This window comes from Dromaius novaehollandiae, chromosome 3 (genome assembly GCF_036370855.1).
Source record: "Dromaius novaehollandiae isolate bDroNov1 chromosome 3, bDroNov1.hap1, whole genome shotgun sequence".
NCBI lineage: Eukaryota > Metazoa > Chordata > Aves > Casuariiformes > Dromaiidae > Dromaius > Dromaius novaehollandiae.
In genome coordinates, this window is record NC_088100.1 from 101,822,526 (window position 1) to 101,845,950 (window position 23,425).

A 23,425-nucleotide genomic window follows, 5' to 3' on the forward strand; every position below is an offset into this window, starting at 1 on the left:
TCATAGCAACTCAGCATACAATTCAATAAATGGCTTTTATGGCTGGTTAAATTATAATGCTAGGCTGGGGTGTTTAATAACCACAAAAAGCTGTTTATTGCACATACAGTCCATTGCCACTGACACTATATTTTCACAGGCAAAAGTATTAAAGAGCTTTTTTTTTTATGAAGGAAAAAAAAACCCATGATTTCAGTTTGAAAGTATTCTGCACCATCTTTCCTACACTTCCTACATTCTGATTTTCAAAAGGCATCATCCCTTTTTGAAAGTATAATACAGACACATAAAAACTGAACCCATTCCCTATGCAGAGACCAGTTTCTGGGGCCTTGAAATTCTTCATGAATACAGTCAGTGTCAGCCTATCCCACAGCATGTTCATGCATCAATTAGCACTTTAAAAATGCATGGTCTTTCTAGGAAGGTTAGCAGTGTTCTCACCAGAAAAGACACACTGATCCTCCACCAGCTGGAGCTGAGAAGGAGACTGTTCACATCTTTGGGTTGGGCGGGCTGGGACAGCGTCTGTTTGCCATTTCAAAGGTTTCTGACGACTGAAGCAACCATCTGCAGGCTGGCATAGCAAAAGCAGGTGTAGGATGATATGGACGATGACTTCTGCCATGCAAAGAAAGACGGCATTTTACTGTTGATTCGTCCATAAAGCAATACAGCCTTGAGATATACTAACTACCTTAAGGACAAGGCTTTTGTGAAGATGCTTTCATGTTTGTGCTGTTCTGACACCATTCACCATCATAAGCCATTTGCAGGACAACTGTGACCCTAGCTATGTCATCAACATAGGAAAAGTGAACTGATGTTCTATTAACAGAACAAGACAACCCAGAAGTATTGTGTGATATATAACCATACATTACTTTAAATGAATATATAAAGTGGATAAAGTAAGCTATAAAAGGACATGTTTAAAAAATTATTCTTTGAAATTTTTCCTCAATGTGACTAACATCTGTTGGTCGTTTTGCCCACCAGCCCAAGAAGGTTCAGAATATGAAAGCGGTAATGAACTGCTAGCAAGGCTTTGCTTTGCAAGAGTGTTTCTTTGATTTTCTGTCATAATTGTAGTGGCCTCTGACCAGTCACAAAATAACAATCGTTAATTGGGCCCTTCTTGTTCTCAGTCTAATCTTTCAAACAACAGAACCATATCCTCTAACCCATCCCTATACACAGTCATCAGGGTAAATGCTGCCACAAGGAGAACCCACTTAAAGCAGGTATCTATTTAAGCCCTGTAATAATCTCTCAGCTGAAGTAACACAAGCCAGGTGCTCCACATAGCAGCTGTTTGTCACCTTTCCTGATAGCCTGGCAGGTCTGCAAGTGAAGAGAGATCTGAAACCTTGTGCAGACATAACTAATATATTTCACTCCCAAGAAAATGAAACCATGCTTGGAGTTTCCCTAAGTGATGGAAGTACTAGGAGAGACAGCACTGTCAGCACCTGCGTGGGTGCACCATTTGATGGAAACTGGGATACCTTTGTGTAATGCAGACCCAACCCCCAAAGGCCAAATTCAGTCAGCCTCCTAAGAATATGACCTTTCTTTCCCAAATTACTGCTCTTCTATGGGTGCTCTATCACCTCTAGATTATACTAAAAGACTGAAATAATAGCACTCACTTGTGCCAGCTAATCCTACCATTCTCGCAAAGGAGTTGGTACAGAGTGGATAACAATCTGAAGAAAGACTGGCCTTTATAGAAATATTTCACTGTCAAAGACATAAGATGCTTTCAGCTATCTTCCAACATTTTATCCCAGAACAGTGGAAGCGGCTACTTCTGTTTACATAAAACAGGGAATTTCCATACATTAGAAGCCCAAGACTAGTTATCATGGTCCTTCCTAGCCCTCCTACCTTCGCCTCCACCACACATTTCAGAGCTGTCGACACAGCTCCTTGTGTGGTCTTGAAACTGATGCTGTTCAACAGCAGCCAAAAGAGAGGGAAAAATCTGCTTTTTTTATTTATATAAATCTGGCTAAGATTTTTTATTTATTTAGAATGGAGTTTAAACTGTGCTTGACTCTAAATAAATAAAACACATTATTTTCCCTCCCTACTGGTTGCCACCAAGCCGTGTGAATTTCAAAGACCACACAGACAGCAGTGGCTGTGTGGTAAAACGGGGACCAAGGCAAAAGGAGGCAACACGCCAGAGGCTGGGGTCTGTAAGCCCTGCAGGTGAAAGAAACATTATGTAAGGCACATTTTAAGAGTATGGATAAGTGTAACTCTGAAAAAGACATCAGTACCTTGGACATTGTGTTGATGCTGATCCTTCTCCTTCCCTGTCTATTAGTGCATTTCCTCCACAGGACAGAACCTTACCCAAGTCACTCCAATCAATCACAGTGACAAATCTCTGTGAATAACAGCAGCCCTGCGGGAGAGCAATGGTTGGGATGCAGACAGGAAAAATGGCAGGACAACACATACAGGAGAGTATTTTTCATTTCAGGCTTCAATTAAGTAGAGAGAAAATGAAGAAAATACCTTTAAGATTTATTTCAGGTGGGCCATTAAGGAGGACAAATCAGTTTCAGTCAGATCCTTGAAAAAATAAATAATATCCCACAAAGGTGAATGTTCTGGGACAAGGGATTGGACTCTTTTTCCTTTCTATTCCACCACAGGCAACATTTCTCTGACATAAATATCTCCTTTTTAGCCTCTAAGTCACAAATTCAATGGACCAAATACAATTCATCTTTGGAGTAACCCCTGGGATGAATTTAGCTCTAGCTTTTGTAGAAGCAAGGTCAGATGAAAAATAGATGAAAAGTAATTGCACAAAAAACTTCTTCATTTCCTGCTTCAGGGGTGAGTCTGATCTCACTCGGTGATCAGCAGACACTGACTCCCACAGCCAGTGGCCCACATCTGATAGTCCCTCATTTCTCCACACAGTAGGTAAATGAGTAACTTCAGAGAAGCCGTTATCTTGATTTTTTGGAATACCACATTCTGTTGATATCTGTCAGGGGAGGCACCAGCTGAAGTTCTCACTGTTTGGAAGAAGGGAGAAAAGCAAAAGTGAAAAATGCTAACTCTTTCTTCTCCTAGCATCCGGCTAAAAATAAATCTATTTGCCACTCCCACACATAGTGAATGCTATAAAACCAAGAATCTTTGGAAAATTCCCATTTTGGACATTCAGAAAAATAAGAAAAGTTTGTTCCTGAACTGCCACACCACTGACTTGCATCCTTACTTCTCCTCTCCTTGCTACTCTTCTCCTTTTTAAGAATGAATACAGAGGAAATCAAAAAATCCATGTTTTTCACAGGCCTATTATTATCATTGACCAAGGACTCCACCCTGCCCAGTTTTGCTCCTCGTTTATTTTTGTGATTTGCCAGTTGTTAACTAGAGAAGAGGTAATTGCACGGTCACCTTTCTGGAGGACTGTGGCTCACAGCCAGAGTTTGATCCAAAGGGCTTAATCTTGATCTCACTGATCCAACCAGGGGACCAGCATTTGTCTCCAAAATTGTAGTTATATTTATCAGTACTGACCTGGAAAGCCTCATCTTGCAATAAGAAGATCCAATACACTATTTCTCATGGAGAGTCTACGCATCCTGATGGCAAAGGGCTAGATTTGCCAGTCTAGGCTAAAATGCAGTGGACAATAGTTTTGTAAGGCAGACTTGTGCATGCGCAGGATTAAAACAAGTGATTTTAAAGTTTCAGTGTAATCCTCATCATCAGCATCTGCTGATCTGGAATGAATGTGAACTTGCAAATGTCTCACCCCTGGGATGAACACCAAACCCCAGCAGAAGGACTGGAGCACAACCAGGTAGAACAATTTTCTCTTCTTTTTGTTGGAGAAGGAAGAGGGATCAGCAAACTCTTACAGGCAAAGGAGAGAAAAAAGCTTAACAGAAAGACTGACAAGGCAGAAACTGGTCAAAGAAGAGTAGAACACTTACTGGGAGGTCAAACCCACTGAGAAGTGTATGGTTTTTTCTCCAAATAAGGCAGACATCCAGAGTCTATAGTTTGTGAGGCACTTGGCCAAAGTCAAAGTGAGACATACAAAATCCTTCCACAAGACAGACAGAAAGAAAGAAAAATAACCATATCTCAGCATAACAGCACACTTGGCTCAGAATTTACTGTTGAAGGAAAGGTCAGCAGACAGCCCTTAGTCAGTGATGATTGCTGAGTATGAAGAGACACAAGCAAGGGGCAGCTAAAGAAGCAGAGATGATTAGAACGGCAGCAAACCTTCCCCAGTTGGGAATGGTGCTGGACAAAGCATATTATCTCCCTGTGCTCCCATGCATACTTAAAGCCAGAAGCCATTTTGAGAGGGGGCAAGACCAATAAACCTATCTGGACTCATCACCTCTTTCCAAACTCAGCTGGTTCAGATAATGATACAGTACAGATTTCCACAAATAACAACTTGGCATTTTAGGAATGCCTTCTACTGACACACATGGAGAATATGTTACTGCACACTAGCTGCAAGCTGAATGGGAACAATCGGAATTCCACACAGACCTGGGATCCCTGCCCTTCAGTTAACACACCTGGCACGTTTCCACCAAATGTGTTTAACATGAAGATGTCCTATTATTTTACTCCCTTATTTTCTTCCTTCCCCCATCTCACATCCTACGTGTAACATTTACTCTAAGGCTACCCCCAGCCAGCACGACTCCCTTGCCTCCCTCTCTCACATCTTGCATCTTCAATAAAATTAGCATAAGCACGGTCAAACGTAAGGACAAAACACAAGTGACAGGTGCTCAGAATGGCTGAAGAAAACAATCATAACCCTATTTATTAGTTGTTAATTAATTCCCTATTAATCCTAGACTGAAAGACCTTTGTCTGCCATATCATGGGTCTTTGCAGAATAAACTTACTCCCAAGGACAAGGATGTGGATACCACCAAACTCAGAACATGAACTGAGAACTGAAGCTCTACCATTACAGTGAAACTGTAAGTTCAGCTTCTCTGTCATTTATGCTTATTAAAGCTTTTACCCACACAGCTAGGGACTTAACTGCAATGTATCTGTTACAGAATTTTGAATTCAGTAGATGCTTTTATACATTTTACAGATGTTGACCTGAAGAAAATTGGAACCAAACTGAATGATCAGTGTGCTAGCTCCCCCTCTCCTCTTCTCTGTCTTCTTGCTAGATATTGCAGTAGTACCTTTCCAAACTACACAGACATGTCTTTAAAGAAATTTTCCATATACTGTTTTCTAATGGACTGGGTGGAGAATGTGTTTTTCCTTTGCCTTTTTTTTTATTCTTTTTAATCTTTATTCTGATTTTTGGGTGGCAAAAGAGAGAAGACTTAAATTTAAAAAGTTTTAGGAATCCTCTGAGAAACCTCTTCATAATTGTGTGTGGTCATAGAGTTTTGTCCATTGTCTGACATTTTAATTTCCTGTTGCACTCTTCTGGTGGGATTCTGATTTCCTCTCACTCTTTCTCTTCTCTCCATTACAAATAACTGACAGGCATCCCCATTTCTATCATCTGTTTCCTATTCACTTTTATGAATATTTAAGAAAATAATTAATTTGCTGAACAGGGCTCGTACAGCCCTCCTGTCAATAAGTAACTCCTACCATCTCTTTACAGTCTTTCTGTGTCTTATCTTCTTGGCATCAGAGAAGTAACCATTCATGGTCTAACTCACCACTGAAACTGGTCCAGGTTAACATGATTTAATGTTTTGACACTAGAAACAGCCATTCAGGGTATTCTGTGTCCTCACAAAATGCTGTATTAATACAGTCCAGCTGGCCTACTACTTTTCAAGACAGTGACCTTCAGTGTTTACACAGCATACAATGTCAAGCAAATGCCTGCAAACAGTGTGATAAAACAGCTAGGCTGGGCAATATATATTCTGTACTCAGTGGCTAAATACACAGTGTGCTGCTAGCAGGGATATGATGGCATCCGGCCATCAGAAAGATGGCAATCAGAAAGATTGTATCTATCTTTAAAGGGAATATCTATTTAAACAGGTGTCACCCAACTCCTTTCTGTTCCTGTTCTGTATGTCAATACAGCTCTCAGCAGCAATCGTTTCTCCTCCTATGAGATTCCTCCCAAATGTCCAGTTGCCATTTCCATGAGGCAGAGACTATCTTTTTCTTTTGTTTGGCTATGACTTGTGTCAAGGGGTGTTCATCCATGATAGTATTGCCCAGTGCTTACAAAATACAAATATGAAATCATAACACAGCACTTATGCATGTTTCTATAGCTACAGGAGCATACATGTCCTGAATGCTAAGGATCACTTATGGCAGGATACCACTGGCATTTAATTGTTACGACCACTGAAGTGCTATGTACACATTCTGCCTTTAAATTTACGAATAAGCTTTGCTGTAAAAGACCATGCTAACCTTTGCCACGCCAGCTGCCAACAAGAGATATCATTAAAAAAAGAACTCAAAATCTCATCTGTGTGCCTTAGTGTCAAAATCCCTTTTATATTATTTGCTTATGCCGCACACACTGGCAAACATTAATGATTGTCAGAACTAAGATGGACCCTAATGTCTTGCAGCAGCCTCAGCTCTCAGCCCAGGGGTGAGTGAGTGCAAAGTTTATTCCTTCTGTTTGTCCTCCCCCTCACAAAATATCTTTATCGTCCTCATAGCATCAGCCCAATAAGAGCGCAGGGGCAAGCAAGCTGGGGGCCAGGCACTGAGCTGGCACAGCTGGACTTTGCCTTTCACCTGCAGAGCAGAGATTTCCATATCCAAACCCGAGGAGAAACTGCCAGGCCGAGGTGAGTTTTGCACACGGGGCTCCCTGGCAGGAGGGTGGCAGGGAGCAGAGCGTGCTGAAAGGAGTCTGGGAGGCAGCTCAGGACCCAGCTCTCTTTGTCAGTCAGCCTGGCCAGACAGGACCACGTAGTTCCTGGCCAGAGTTGTACTGCTCTGTCCCCGCATGCCGGCCAGCAGCGTGCTGCTTCTCCCCTTCAGCAAGTGGCAGCACCAACACACCAGATTGCACCGGCAGCTCCCTCTCACCTCGCAGGCCACCGCAGTGCTTACCAAACCTCACTCAAACCACTTTTCCTCTCCTTAGACTTTTAGTCCTATCTCTGAATTCATCTCCTGGATGTTTTCCCAGATGAACACATCTGTAACTTTTCCTTGGGGCTTAAAAAAGACTTTTCAACCCATTTTTCCACATCACCACACGCTGCCCTGGAGATGTCTCTGAGATGGGTATATAGTGAGGTTATACATTCCTAGTCCTCACTGGGAAAGGGATTGCAAAAGAACATTCCAAATATTTTAAGCTATGGAAAAAGTGATCAAATATTTCACTCACCACTAAAATGTCATCATTTTATGCATTTCATAAAGACTTCTCTCATTATGTTAGATAGGCCTGGAGAGACTCCAGTCTCTGTGGGCTGCACACATTCTCCTGTTCTGTTCAGAAATTAAAAGTCTGTTTTATAAGAAAGCTAAGTCCTTTGGTGCCCTGCTACTGACCCAGAGCTTAATGGCAATATACCTGATATCTCCAATAAATTGACTTGGTTTTTTTAAGAATATTTTTCACACAGTTGTGTGCACGGCATTCTCTCCATATGCTTTGATAAAAGTAACAATTACACATGAAGAAAAAGAATGCCCAAAACAGTAAGCACATCAGCAATCGCCTGAGAAAACAGAATGACAGCTGGTGAGCAATGCAGCTCATCAATGACACTGAATAAACAAGGCAGCAAGTTCCATTCTCTTCCCAACTGAATAAGGTCATTAGTATTCTGACTTTTAATTTGTCCAGACTCTTCTTTTTAATCTTGTCACAATGCTGCAGCAATACAACAGTATTATATGAATTACTGCAGCATCAGCAAGGATGCTCAGAAAATCTAGTTCAACCTCCTTGAGCTGCAGCGTAACATAGATCCTATGAACACAAGCGAGCAATTCTGATTCTGCCCAGAGGAGAGGGGAAGCGTATTCTTAACTCTTACTCTCTTTTATATTACCATGTGCCTGAAGGCTCAAAGAGCCAAAGACACCAGTGACTCTACAAGCCTAGAAAATGACAGTTCTAAACCTATAATCTCCAGTTCTAAGGCTGCAACACAAAGATGCGCAATCCAATGGCCTGGCCGAGATGAAGGCTGAGAAAGAAATGTCTTTATTGAGAAATACACCATTTTTCAGTCTAGGTTGATTTAATCTGAACAATTGCATCAAGGGATTTTATGTGATAAAATCCATCCCCTGGTAATTTTCTGCAAAGTTTCTCCTTTTCTGTCAGATATTCATAAAATATCTTTCTACAAAAATAGAGAGATAGAAAATACAATGCCAGTACGTGACTACTTAAAAGTATGTTTTTGCCATTCTTTCTTTGTCTCTTGCCACCTCATCTAGGTCTGTCTATTTACAATGAAAAGAAAAATTAAAACTAATGCTGTGAGATCCATGGCTGCCTTATACTGAAAACATCAAGTAATTCTTTCATTGGCAGCATCCAGCTGAAAGATATAGGCACCACAAGAGTGTTTAAGGAACGAGCAGAAGACATGTTCCAGATTATTTGAAGAACCACGTCAAGAAATATCATCGATTGCTTGTCAGCAAAAAAATGTGAAAGATACCACCCCTGAAAAGAAATATGTGTTGGGATAATACACACTAGGGAGACACTAAAGATCCCTATCCAAGACCGCTAGGTGCAAGTAGTAGCTTTGAATGCAGACATTAGTGCCTTGTTCTACTGAACCAATGATGATAATAGAAAGTATCAGATGTTGCGTCTAATCCCACAGACTCCACTGATACGAGCAAATCCCATTGCCTTTGCAGGTCCTACTCCTGTGCACTCCTCACAGAAGAAAAGGTGTAACTGAGAGCAGCTATTGACCCCCTTTAGAACTGCCTTTGGGAAGGAGAACTCGTGAATTATTCACAATTTTCAGTTTATCCCTAATCCTTTAATTCTATCGTTCTGAGGGTAGAGACTTTCGCTTAATGGCAGTGCCAGAAATAACAAGCTAGAATTGCATGTTTATGAAATGGGGTCTTAGTTACTTATTAGGATCAACTGGGCCTGAATTAATGTTGGCTGACGTTCAAGAGCACTGAGTGGACTAAATAAGCATCACAGTTTAAAACACGTTAATGGCTGTTTGTTGTATATATCTAACATACTAGAAACATGCACGCTTGTTAGACCATAGTTTTCTTATAAAGATACAGACATTTTATATTCAGTAGAATAATGTGGCTAATATAGCATTGCATTCTTTAGAATTACAGCTCTGTTCCCACTGGTGATTGATTGATGAAGACAATGCTCCATCTAACATGATACCTTTGACTCCCAAATTTAAATTGGGCTGGGGTAGACATATCACATTGTTATCATTTGGGTTTTTATCTCAGAAGGTAGGTGACTATTTTACAGGTGATAAGTCAAAATTGGGCAGAAGTAGGGCTTGTGTAGAAGTGATGTTGAAATACAAGTGCAAGGGAGTTCAGGCCAGTTTAAATGAGTAGCTGATACTGTAGACAACAGTAAGTTTTCCAAAGTCTCATGCTGAAGGCCACTGAATATGTAAATATTACTCTATACTTTGAGCTGATCAAAAATGGCACACAAGATACTTGCTGCAGATGACTTACAAATGACCTGAAGCACAGGGAGGACAACCATTCACGCAGTTTGGATACACATTACACAATACTTCCTATAGTACTAGATTCTTTTTTTAATTGTGTAAAGGCTCGTCATGTTTAAGCTTGCACAAGAGCACAACTCCATTTCTGAAGATCTAACAATGTGAGGGATATTTCACATAGAGGATCCTGTGTCAGGAATCAGTATGCACAACAAAAAATAGAAGTATATCCACATTAGCATTGTGTTTCAAACCAGGAGCAAGCTTTTGAACAGAATCTCCTCATCATTCCACTGACCATGTTTTGGTTTGCACCTCAAACAGCCTTGGGGTTCTCAAACTGGATTCTCTTTGGAGTGGATCTTCCCATTTAGTTTCATCCAACAGTATACCTACTGCACTTCACGCAGTTAGGACATGCAGTTCAGAGGACCAGATTAGAAACAGTTCAAGGTAAAACCCCTAAAATGTGTTTAATGTGCACATCAGCTCCTCAGCACTGATTGTTCTGTCCTATGAACCTAGTGCCATTGTGCTGCAATCCTCGCTACATGAACACAGCCAGCGTCAGCTGAAGAAAACTGAGCCATGCAATCATAAAATTAAATTTTTAGAATGCCTGAAAAAAGAAATTCCACATAAGCAGAATGTGTGGAAGCAGAGGGAGAGGAAAGGAAGTACCACCTTTCAAGCAATTCTTCTCCTCTAAGGCCAGTCCTGAAAACCTGACACCTGAGCAAAGCACCATCTGGGCTGATTCCGTCCCTATTGAAGAACAGCATTTTGCCAAATCAGACCCAAAGAGAAAAAGTCACTTTAAAAGATAGGCCCAAAGCAAAAGCTTTCATCTGAAAATAAAACAAAACGAACTCACAGCCTTGACTGAATACTATGGCAATAATAATAACATATAGCAATAACAAAATAAACATTTCAGGATCTGACTTTTCATCAAAACATTAGAAAACTCTGACCAAAATGATCAATTTTATCTGTCCACAAAGTCTTTCTAATCAAGAAAAAAAAAATTAAATAAAAAGAAATTCCTCTCTCTGATACATGACCACAAAGCAATGGTGAACCCAGTCCACATACAGTCAAACTTTCCACAAACAGAGATGCATATACAATTAACATGATCCATACAGTAGTCTCTCAAGGACACAGCTCTGTCCTACATAATCTTGACTGTTTTTACCAGAAGCAAAGAAAATTCCAACCTAAGTCCTCTGGCCAGAAGGTTCAGGGAGAGAGGTGTCTCCCTCCTCTCCCTCTGGTAAGAAGCAAAGCATGGCACCAAAGACAGTTTCATTTGCAAAGGCTTTCAAATGGCATTCTAGTAGGACCATGTTTCAAAATGATCATAAAAAGACATAACTTTGGCCTTGGGGGAATACTCTCCTACTCTTCCCGGTCCTACGGTGGAGGAATCTACAGCGACTAAGAAGTTTACCATGAAAGATGCAGCAGAGCTAAGAAGCCACTAAAACTCAGTAGTAAAGTTTAATAAGCATTGCCACGTTTCAGTGACCCCAGGCAGAACACAGCAGGAGTTAGGGTTTGCATGGAGTCATTTAGATCACCGGTACTGACTAACCCCAAACAACAGTGTGTTTTGAGGATGGGTGAGGCACAGCAGTCAAGCAAGACTGCAGGTCAGTGGTGGGAAGGCAGCCTTACCCCTGCCAATGGTACAGCAGCTCGTCCCAGCACTGAGGCTACCGCACTTCCCCAGCTGCGTATGTGCTCTGTTGCTGTGCTCTGTGAGACACCTTCTAGGAAGATGACATCTGTCTGAGGGGGACTCTCCATTACATCTAGCTAATGAGGACTTTTCCTCCCTCTGCTGCACACTGGACTACCTACAGTATTCCTGAGGCTGCTGTACAGATAACTTCTGCAAAGATTAGCTCTGCACAATGCACTGTATGTTTTAACAGCAAACTTGGAGACAGATTTGATGGCTTGTGTACCAGAACACTTTTATAAGGTATTTCTTGGATAGATCAAAACTCCGATAGTAAAGATTTTCAAAAGTAGCCTGTGATTTTGGGCCTCTGGTTTGAGGTCTGAGGATGACAGCTCAGAAAATAAGGTCTGCCCGAGGTATCTCAAGATTCCGGGCCTGCTGCTTGATGCATTAGTTCTTCACAAAAGTACAAGTTTTCTTTCAAAAGAGAAAAAAGGAAAAAACTTTTGGTAAAATTGGATGCATTTATTCCTATACTACAGGAAACACTGATAGGCAATGAAAAGCAGAAGTCATGTGATGGTCCCTTCATGAATGCGAGGAATTGTATTATAATTTGAAGGCCATATTATCCCATTTTTTTCAGCTCAAAGTATTATTTCGCTCCAGCAGATTGACCACACCTTTTGAACTCAAAATATTTTTTTTCTTTCCTTTATTCCTCTGCCTGTTTCAGAACTATCACAAGAAAATATAGTAGCTGACAACAGTATCAAGAAGGTTGGAAACACGGTATAAGTACAAGTCGACTTACAAATATGAAAGAAAAGTATTCATGAAAACATAGCATTTAAACAAAAGCATGTCTGGCACAGCAAGGCATGTAACAGTTTTGTTGCTGAATAAACTGAAAGGTAAGTTGCCATGCTGCCAGAGAAAATAAAGAAAACCTACATGATTCCAGTGTCTCAGCAATTAAAAGAAATCATGACAACAAAATATAAGCGCATGCAGAAGATTGCACAAAATACAAGCAGTAATTTAAAAGAAAGGCAAGCACAGCTGCTCTGAGAGCCATTTAGAGAACTAAGGCCTTTTCGAGTGTGAGTGGATAAGATATCCACTCTGCAATGTCTGAGCAACAAAGCAGACTTCTTGTGGTTACAGGGTTTCAGAAAGGATTCATCATACCTAGCATCATTTTGCAATCCCACATATTTTTGATTTCTTCATAATCTCATCTTGATTCCTTCATCTTTCTGGTAACTATAAATCACAGCAGTTTAAAATAAGGTCATGCACACACTTTCATACATAATTCTGTTACAGAAGACAAACAACCTGGGGTATTTTGCTTAAGGGTTATAAAGTCATCAGTTCACTTCTGGATTGACTTTAATATGTCTCCATGGAATACTTTCATCCTTTTCTCCTTCAGAAGGACTCTGCATGCTCATTAGTTCCCTAACTGCTTACAGCAAGGCCCAGCGTTCTCCCAAAATTTAACAGACCACAAAGCCTTCTCTTACAGGAAAGCACAACACACAGGATGATGCAGTCCACCACACTACCTCAGTACAGGCACCCAACTCCTGAGTGGGATCTGTCACCCTCAGTGAGGTACCTCGATTCCCTGTATAGTTTTTGAGGAGACTTAAGCATCTCAGAATGGGATACAAAAACCAACACACACCTAGCGCATGCACCTTGTTGTGAACGTCCGAATTCCAGTATCCCCTCTCAGGTCCTACTTCCTAGCTGCTGAGGATGCTTCAGCCCACAAATTCCAGCCTTGAACCATCTCCTCTGAGCCTATCTATGCTCTTTCCTGCAGCCTGCTCAGCAGGGCTGCTCTGTTTTTTTATTATTTAACATGAGCTAATAAGCCCAGGAGAACCCAGACCAGGGACTTACATACTCCCCGAAGGGTCCAGGTTACGCTCAGCAGGGCTAGTGTTGAACATTTCACCTGAATTAGACGTGGCTCCATGCCAAATCGATGTGATGCATATGCTCCCCTTGTGCCCTAGGGAATTAGTATGATCCTGGTTTTCCTATTAACCATGGCATATCAGCCCTTTGTTATAGAGAGTTGTGTGTAGTATTGTCCATACAGTAATAAACTCTAATATTATGTGACTACTACATAAGCTCACTCTACAACAGAGCCTAGACCTGAGCATATCCACCTTTGACATCTTTTCATGCCTTTTTGAGTTTAGTTTTAACTTTGTATCTCCAGGTTTTGTAATTGCTAGTCAGAGGATGTTAGCCTATGTCTTTGCCATTCCCTAATACTTTCTTAAAATCACCTATAGTTATTACTGGTTTTATTTGGAAATATGGTTGCATTTACTGATTTTATGTATAAGTATCAACTTAAGCCTAATAAAAAATGCAAACTGAGCTGCCACATATCCAAAAGCTTATTCCATGTTATCATAGAAACAGAGCTGCTTACGTTTTCATTACCTTTTCAGACCGACGTGAACACCAAAATCAGGCAGTATAAAAGGTGATCACCAGTATCTAGAACAGTCCTTATTTTAAACCAGAGGTTTGGATTTTATGTTTTTTAAACATTTTTTTTCATGCCAGACCAAAATGCTTTACATGCTACTAACTCGAGCTGCAACATTTACTGTGGTTGAAATCCTGACCCTTGCTTCTAGCAAAACTGTCATGGTCCTTGCTATACACCCCAGAGCTAGCAACAGCTATCAATTAGCAAGCAATCAGGGGCCAAGCGGGTTGCTCCAGGCTCCATTTTCTTGCTTTCCATGCTCCAGATAAGTGTCACTGTATTATTTCTGCTACTGCTGCCTGCCATCTCCTTGCTTCACACATGGTAGAGAATCTTATATGCTCCCCAATTCTCTCACACCTCCAGCCAGGCAATAACTTGTAACAAAAAGCTGATGCTAAAAATTAGAATCGCAACTGTATGTTGAAACACTCCTCTGAAGTGCTTGTATCCCTAGGACCATACGGATCCAGCAAAGGATCTCAGAGAGGAAGGGAGAGAAAGAGAGAGAAATGAGAGCTTCTAACTGAGAAGCACATGGGTTCATGCTAGTGGCAGCAAGGAAAGCTGCTGGGACTGATTTACCACTAGAGCTGTTAACCAACAACTGACTTTTTCCAAAGAATGGTTTCACAAACAATAATCAGGTTAAAATTAATAATCTGAATATAAAATTTTTCTTAAAGGAAAGGTAGTGCTGTCCCATAGAGGTAGGGGAAGAGAGAAGGTTCAGAAAAGGAAGACATGAAAAAGCATCCTGGAGGCGGGAAGTGTGATTCCTATTGGGGCAGAGCTGCAGGACACCACACAGCACACACTGAGCTCCCTCTCTCACATCAGGAACTGCCAAGTGCCACTGTGGTGACAGCAGGGATGAACTGGAAGCCACAGCAGAGAGTATGAGATCTGGGGTCGTGTCTGTGTGTGTGCGTGCATGTGCGTGCGTGCGCATGCATGTGCGTGCTTATGCGCATGTGAGAGAGAGAAAGAGGGAGGGAGGGAGGGAGGGAAGCAGAGGGACAGAGACTAAAGTCTCAAATATATAATCTGTTTTTGAACAACTTTTCCTACTCTATTTGTAGTTTCTAATTACAGATTAGAATTAACAACTTCATCCACCATCTACACATTTACTTTCTCGTATTTAACCACTGCACTGCAAGTATTTGCCAGTCAAGCGTGTTTTAATAAATATAGCATCATTGAGAGCTCACAGTTCAAGAAACAGAGGCAGAAAGGCAAGAGACAACATTTTCAAAAGGGGATTCTGATTTTGGGGTGATCAGCTTGTTTATCATAAACCAGAGACTCTTTTTAACGCTTTGGTTTCAGTGACTGTAGCCAAATACAAGAGAGAAAGCTGGAGCCTGAAGACAAATGTCTGGCTCCTATCCTTTTCTTAGACCACCATGCTGGATTACCACCACTGCTAACAGCACTTCCACTGAGAATTGTCAGCTGGGCCTCTTGACAAAATATGAAGATATGTTGATGAGCTTTGAGTTGAAAACACTGAAGTATTCACTCCATTTAATAAAGAAAAGCATCTAAATCTTTTAAGTCAAAAGTTCTACTGGGAAATAAGCGATAGACATTTCTGCGTTCCAAATGTCAGGACTTCCATTCTTTTCCTATAAATTGTATGCAGAGTTCAAATAAGAGGGGGAAAATTCCCAGCACAATTCGGCACATCACGCTGCACAGAATTCTCAGAAAGGACAATACTGAGCAACCATATGATCCATATAGTTTTCTAGTCTTTTCACACACCCAAAGAGAAAACAAAGGACCACCCCACAACAGGAAGCAATTTTAGTTAGTATAGTGGAAACTAAGGTACAAATTATGGGAAATACTTGTACAGGAAAAATATAGCTTCCTATACACTTGGCAGTATCACTTACTAGGAAACAATAATACTGGCTGTTCAGAGATTGCACCACCCTTTCTAATAACTTTATGCAGACTGAGATGTTTCTTCCAGTCTGCAAAATCCAGTACAGCTTTGAGTCTTACTAGAGGTGAAGGAAGTGAGCACTGCTGGCTATTAAAACACAAAGGTCAATATACAATCCCTGCCCCAGGAAGTCCCTACACTGCAGACTACCAGCTGTTTGGAGAGTTTAAGAATGAAAGGAGCACTCTAATAATGCTCTGTTTTCATACTTCTCTCTGGACATCCACTACAAAACACTGCATGGGATAGAAAGCAGGGTGCCTGGGGTGTTCTTTTTTCTTAGCAGTTCTTGAATTTCGTCCAATATATTTTACTTTTTGGTGTATTTCCTTCCTTCTTCTGCAAGTAAAAAAAGGCTCAGTCAGTAAACAACAAGAATTTCACAGCCATTATTTTAAAAAGCATATAGGAAATTAGGCTCTAAACTCCTTATTTAAGAACCTAATAATTTCTACTCAGAACAAGTTCTAATACGATTTCCTAACGTGCTGAAACACAAGCTAGCAAGTACCAAGGCAGCCAAACTGACCTCAACTGATCTCAGGCAACAGACTTTCACATCAGGCTTCTTGCCCACAAAGTCACTTTCTGCTCCTCTTTGTTTCACAAGATAGGATTCAATCTAATGAAGTCATTAGATTAGCAACCTCAAGCTCATTTCCATGGCAACTCATGGCATAACAAAACATAGGATTTTAATCACCATTCTCACATTTCATCAGGAGAGAAGAAACTGGGCTGCAAATTGACACAATGAATAAAAGCAACGAGGGAATGAGTAAGTGCAATAGCATGCTACATCGCTACAGGGGTAAATGGATCCAAACCATGCTGTGTAAATCCAGGTCTAGATCTGGATCTTAGTTCCCCCACTGTTTGGTAGTATACAGAGTCAGGGCTTTAACCTGTGGCATTCAGACTCGGAAAGGGATGAACCTAAGCTCCCCAGAGATCATTAATAGTTAGATTCACTGGTCTGGTCCTGCTCAGCACAGAATCAGGCCTAAGCCTGACAAGGACCAGGTCAGCTGCCCCAGAGTTCAACTGAATCTGTTATTTCTCCTAATTGCACCTCTAGTTTCGTTCTTTCTGAAGCCCCACTTGAAAGGTCCTCTTTTGACAGCACGTGAGAGTGATCATTTATTTTTATGCTTTCACTCATTTGAGTGTTCTCATTTCCACTGATAATTCCATTTTATTGACTAGTTTCTCTCTCTTTCTGAGATAAAGCAGCATAAGCACTAGAATTTTACTGCTGATGGTTACTTGCTTTTGGTGAGAATGCTTGGTAAAACATTTTTTGAATAAGATATTGTAAGACCTACATGTAAATATGTTTTGCAGTCATTCAATTTTGTACATATGCATCCTATACCCTGGCTTCAAAAGAAAGTCTTAACCATGCTTTGGATAGTAAAAAAAAAATTTTTTTTTAATCAATATTAGGACAAAAGCAGGGGAAAGATACATATTTAGGCAAGCTGAAAAGGATTCAGTGAATGTTTGAATGGGTTTTATAGCTGTATCTCAAGTTAAGGCTAAGAGTCCAATCTCTGGGAAAGGCTCCAAAGCAATCTTTGATCATAAAAAATTCACTGTGCTATATCCTTCAAACAAGCATAATTCCCCTCCTTCAGATCTCCTTGGACCCTGTGTACAGCAGCTAATCTTCTTTGATTTGTTACATAAACACAGTTGCACATACCAGGTTAAGCATATCTTACGAGGCATTCTTGCATCCTGCTGGTATGGATGTTTCTTCTAACCCATTATATCTGGAGGATTTGTTCTTTTTTTCCCCCCCTCCCATTCAGAGCTCCACTGCATTGTTTTTTTCAGAAGAAAAAAAAAAATTCCAATAGGATATTCCTACAAGCTGAATGAGTACTTAAGAGTGTTTTCTCTGCCTCTCGGAGGCAGTATTAAGACAGGCTGACTGCAAGGCAAAGTAAGGTGTGCAATTTAAGTATGTCAAATGGGAAATCTCAGGTCACAAGGACTGATGAAAATCACTCCTTATGCTACAGCTTTCATAGCTTCGTATCTATGAACTTCATGCCTGTATGGTCCCACACAGAAAGGAAAATAGAAAGCTAGCCAAAATTTCAAAAATCCAGAAATCTCGCAAAATTACCGAATCCCACATAGTTCCTGTTTGAAAGTATAAATTAACTCCAATTTGTTTAAGAGTCCTGTCAAAGTCTGAATGAGCCCAGTTTGAACTTTGCTACAGACATTTCATATAACTGAAGAACCTAATAGTAGTCCTTAAATTTTGAGAAGTTCTCAACATGCAGCCGCTCCCACTGAGACAAGCTGATGAGAGCAATATAATACTGCTGAATGCTGAGCGCCACTGAAAACCCAAGAGTCCAAACGAGAACTGATGGTTTTCAAATTCCTTTGAAAATAAAATGAGCTCTTCAGAATATCCGCTGCAGTGGCAAGCAACTCAAAAGGCATAAGTGATTGCTGCTGTGGTAACATAGTCATAATGATTCTACAAACATAAAATTTATAAAAAAATATAATTTGGGAAGTAAGCTGTAAGATTTATCTCTTGTAATTTCAGGCACTACCAGAGAATGAGATAAATCTGATGGTGTGGTCACTAACCCTCTCTCTATGGACTAGAGGAAATACTGAAGGCTTCTCATTTTGGTACTCAAGCAGGTGCTCAAAGGCAGGTCACAGGAGTACAGGGCAAAATGTTTCCAATAAACACTTCAGCAATTAAGTGAATTGCCTCTTCATACCTCCTACCAAACTGTTAATCTGCAGATTCACCAAAGGAAATTTAGCATGCATTTTTCTAGTAATCACTTTTCTTGCATCTGGTAGGACACTAGAATGCAGACCCTCTGTCTTCACTACAGCTGTTTTTCTTAGGGAACACAAGACCACCATCAACCTTGATTCAGTCTCAGAAGGACAGAGTATGAGAGCAGGAGGTCAGGGTAGCACTTCTTGTTCTTTTCAAGCTGAAGAACCCTTATGAAAGATAACATGGCTTTAATACAAGAGTATGAATTTGAACCAGTAATAAAACCCATCATGGTGGACGATGGGGGACGTGTGGCTAGTCTGTCAAAGTAGATGGAAATATTGACTCCATTCCTAGCTCTGCCATGGATTTGTTGTAATAACTTTTACGACTAAAATCCTGAAAGCAAAAAACTCAGCTAGTGCCTTGCCTTTGACATCAGGAAGGCTATGATGCCATCTTCAGTGTTTCAAATTATTTTCTACAGAATAGAGATAATAAACTGCTCCCATTTCCCAGAGGTTACCATAGATAAACATCAAAAACTAAGAAGCTATGGTTATAAGGTCACAAAATGAAAAAGTTACTACATTCACTTCTAAAAACTTAACTGTATGTGTTCCTTTCATTCTTTATATAGTGTTAATGAGCTTTCTTTTTATTGTTTTGCTCACTATAGCTCAGCAATTTTGTTTCTAGTGTTTTTTTATAAGTTATCTTCTGCATTCATCTGCCAAGAAAGACAGATGTCATTAGAGGCCACATCAGATTGGAAACAGTAATCCATTTTCTAGATAAATCCTCCTACAAAGACAGCAACTAGCACACGGGATGTATAGCAGCTGAAACCGCAATGGTGCATACAATGTTTAATTGTGCATATGTGATATAGCTTTTTCTTTGTTTAATGCAGCACACAGAAACTCTCAAGAGGCTGGAAAGGGTCATATCCATGGCTGAATGAGAAAAGAACGTTAAAATTATCATTATAGGCCTCCCTTTGACTTAGCTGGGTGAACCTTAAAAGATTTAGAGTTCAGGTTCAGTTCAGATAAACATCCAAAAGTTCACAGGTTTACCCAAACGATCTGAATCTCTAGAGCCCCCAAATAAGCTGGAAATCTCCAGAACTGCCTTTCTTGAGGGATTTCCTGCACTTCCACTTTTGGATAAAAATCAGAAGTGAAACAAAAAGGAAAAAAACACCCAACATGAATTAAGCATTGCAGAACCACAGCACAATCTATTTTAAGTGACACGCCAAAAGTCAGGCTACGCATATTGATATCCTATCAACTGTTTTGATGATCTCTTTTTTAATAACTTTTATATCTGAATCCAACCCCTTTTACTTTTTCACATGGCTTCTCTCATTCAGTCTTAGCCTTTTTACCATCATAATTTTATAAATGGAACTCAGAGCAGGTGGTAAAAGGACACTGTTCTTGTACACACTGACAGTATATCTAGATGGCACATTTAGGTCCTGCACAGAGTATCTCCCCATCTAAAATATTTATTAAAAAAGAGACTAAGAGGTGAAGCGAAGAGACTGGGAGTATAGCAAAGTAGTTTACAAAGTGCTGACATTCATAATGGATAGCGCGCTCATTGGCATAGGAGCTGCTGGTTTCCCTCTCTGACGCTGATAGGGAAAAAACATCGGCAGCCGTGCTATCAGTAAGAACACGACCTCCTCATCGGCCTTTGCTCACTTTCCCAGTGCAGATTCTCATCTACCAAATTAACTGTGGCGATTCATTTTCTCTGTTGCAAAAATGTGTTTTCAATCACATTTGAGACTAAGACAGATCTTCTGCGCTAAACGAAAAACATGTTGCCTTGTGGTAGTTTCCCTCTTCTCCTCCACATAGCAAGCCAGATAGGAGTCAGGATACCTATGTCATGAGCACAATTCTCCCGGCATTCTGCTTTGCAGAAATACCCTCCCCACTCGCTCGGTGGTGTGTTGCGCCATTTTTACCAGGCTGATCAGAAGCATTCTCTCTGTCACTTCTTATGCTACCAACTGGGGAAAAATGTATTTCATAATCTAAGCACTGCCATATTTCATCAAAGGTCTATGTAGTCCAGTCTAATAACTGATAAGAAAAGGAGTATATTCACATATGCATATCCATCCAGGTACCAGCTTAGAGACATCCTGAATCACAGTTTGCATCTGCACCATCATGTTTAACACCTAGTTAGGAACCCATCCTCCTTGAATTTGCCTAATCCTTTTCTGAACCTGATTATACTTTTGGCCAGGAAAACATTCTGTGGCAATAAGTTTCACAACTTAATCACACTTCTTTTTGCTTGTTTGAAATCTGCTAGTTGAGAATTTGAGTGTTCATAGTTCTTGTTTTGTGAGAAGTAGCGAGTAGAGAAATAGTTCCTTATGCACCTTCTCTATTCCTTTTTATTCGCCCTCATTGCTTTTAGAAATATTGATCACCTTTTCCCCTCAGTCTTTTAAGTCTATTAAGCCTTTTGTCATGTAGAAGTCATTCCATAACATCCGTATGATCCACCTCTGTAATATTTCTTGAAATCCTCATCACTTTCGGATGATGGGGTTTCCAGAGTTGCACGCAGAATGCCAGGTGTGAATGCCCTACGGCATGATGCTCTGTACTTTGATTTATATTCCCTTCCTACTAACGCCTGCCATTCTAGCTGACTCTGCCATTTTCAGTGCCAGCCATAATGATGTCCAAAGTTCTGACCCCCAGATAGGAACAGCTATTTCCCACTAGTCCTGGCATATGTATAACTTAGGCTGGTTACTTCTCGGACATTACTTTTCATTTACTGAGATTAGAAAAAAACCTGGCAGAAGAGATTTAGTCACTCAGCATCATAATAGCTTCTGCAATTCCCTGTGGTTGATTTGACTGTAGATTTTGCTGAATAATTTTGTATCATTAGCAAATCTTGTTGTTTTACTATTTACCCAATTTTTATATCATGAAAATTTTGAATAAAATGGAACAACTCTTGTTAGCAGCTTCTCCTTCTGTGATTACCTGTTACATTGTTGCAAAGTTCTAGCTAAGGGAGGAGGTGTTTTCTACGTGATTTTCACCCATTTTTCAGAGGCTTGCCACACGATCCTCACAAAAGCATGAATACCTCTTAATTGACATGAGTTAAACATGTTTCTCTTTCCTGCCTCCTTGCTGGGTCTCAGTAAATGCTGTGGTAAATGCTGGCTCTTCAAGAAAAGACCTGGTATAGAAAGCTCAACTTCCCTTCTTCCCTTTCCCTTCCCAGAAGTTTTTGTTGTTTTTCTTGGCTGGGGTTTTTTTGTTCCTTTTCAAACCAGTTCTGTGTTGATTTGGGGCTCATCTCTTATCACCACTGGCTCAAACACTTGAAATTATCCAAAATCCCCAGGAATGCCACGGGTCTTTAGCCCTGCTCCTCCTTCTACACCGCAAGCCCAGAGCGTTACAATTTCACACCCTCCAGAAAAACCTACCAAACTGGCAGCTGAAACTTCTGCTTGCTGCAGCTTTCCAGAGGAACTTGCCTCACAGGGTCTGTCCAGCCACTGATGAAAGAAAGGCTTAAATATGAAACCCTCTGTGGCTCCAAAGGCAGCTCTCCGTTGCTGTTCCTGGTGCATTGCTGAAGTGTAACTAGGCATATGCAGTACATCTTCTTACCAGACGGTGCATCAGACCTGTTGGAGGTTAATTTCTAATTAAACTAACAACTAAGGGCCACATTCAGTCACAGCATCAGCTTCCTCCAATACAGATGTTGTAAGATACCGCAAAAATTGTATTCATGTGAGCCCAAACACAGGCTGTGGGTGGCCACTGCCCAAGCCTCATATACCACCTCTGTCAGGATGGGAAGACTTCTCAGGCAGCAAACTGACAGTCCTGTTGCTCTGGACCACTGCACCTTTACAGACTCCTATCTTCTGTGTGCCACATGTGAAGTCCAACCCTCCTGCAACACATCAGTTACTAATCGGGTTCACTAAACAACCTGGCAGAAAATCCTCTATAGGTTTATCCAAAGCTTCCCAAGGTAGCACACTTATTTCTGAGGCACCCAGTAACCGTGCAATGCATGCATAGTTAGTCTTGTTTTTCCCAGTAGCCCAGCACTCTGATCAAGATGCCCTCTGTGCCAAAATCCCAGACACGCACTGTAGACCTGGCTACGAATTCAAGACATACAGCAATCTGGCAGGAGGTTTCTGAATTGATAAGGTTACCAGACTTTTAGTAAACATGGGTAAATTTATCAAGTCCTCAGAAGCCCCTGGACAACATTTTAGAAGGCAGATGGAAAACAAAAAAAAGAAAAAAGGCCAAGGCCAGGATAGCCAAATTGCATGGCAACCCTACATCTTCTCTCCCGTAGCTCTGCCTCTAGAATCCCCTTCAGTGCCATACAACAATTTTAGAGAAGTGAGGTCCATAAGGCTCCAAAGCAGCAATAATGATTTATTTCGGTAAAACCTGACGCCAGCAGCCTACCTGTAATGTTATTTGTCAAGCAATGGTAACAGACTTGTACAGCTTTTATATCCTGGGCATTCACTCAGTGTCAAATATTTAATGAAAAAAATAAGAAAAATAAAAAGTAGCTGATCCAAGAACTGGCAATGACTGTACTCAAGGATCCAATCCCTCTCTTGCCTCGAGTCCCCTCCCCACTCTTCACCCTAAGTCTCCCCTCCCTCTCTGCCTTTCTCACTTACTTGGAAGATGTTATTGTTTTACATGGCACGTTCCCAAGCTGCTAGACCAGGACAGTAAAATTATTCACTGACTTTACT

General features: G+C 40.7%; 1 long non-coding RNA gene across 1 annotated transcript; it reads right to left on the reverse strand.

Annotated features, from left to right (window-relative positions):
- Positions 1-469: 469 nt before the first annotated feature.
- On the reverse strand, positions 470-23,425 carry LOC135327718 (uncharacterized). The gene is made up of 5 exons (XR_010388107.1): positions 23,348-23,425; positions 22,109-22,312; positions 2,530-3,041; positions 2,289-2,416; positions 470-621 (listed from the first exon to the last, which is right to left on the reverse strand). It is a non-coding gene; the product is annotated as an uncharacterized LOC135327718 (long non-coding RNA).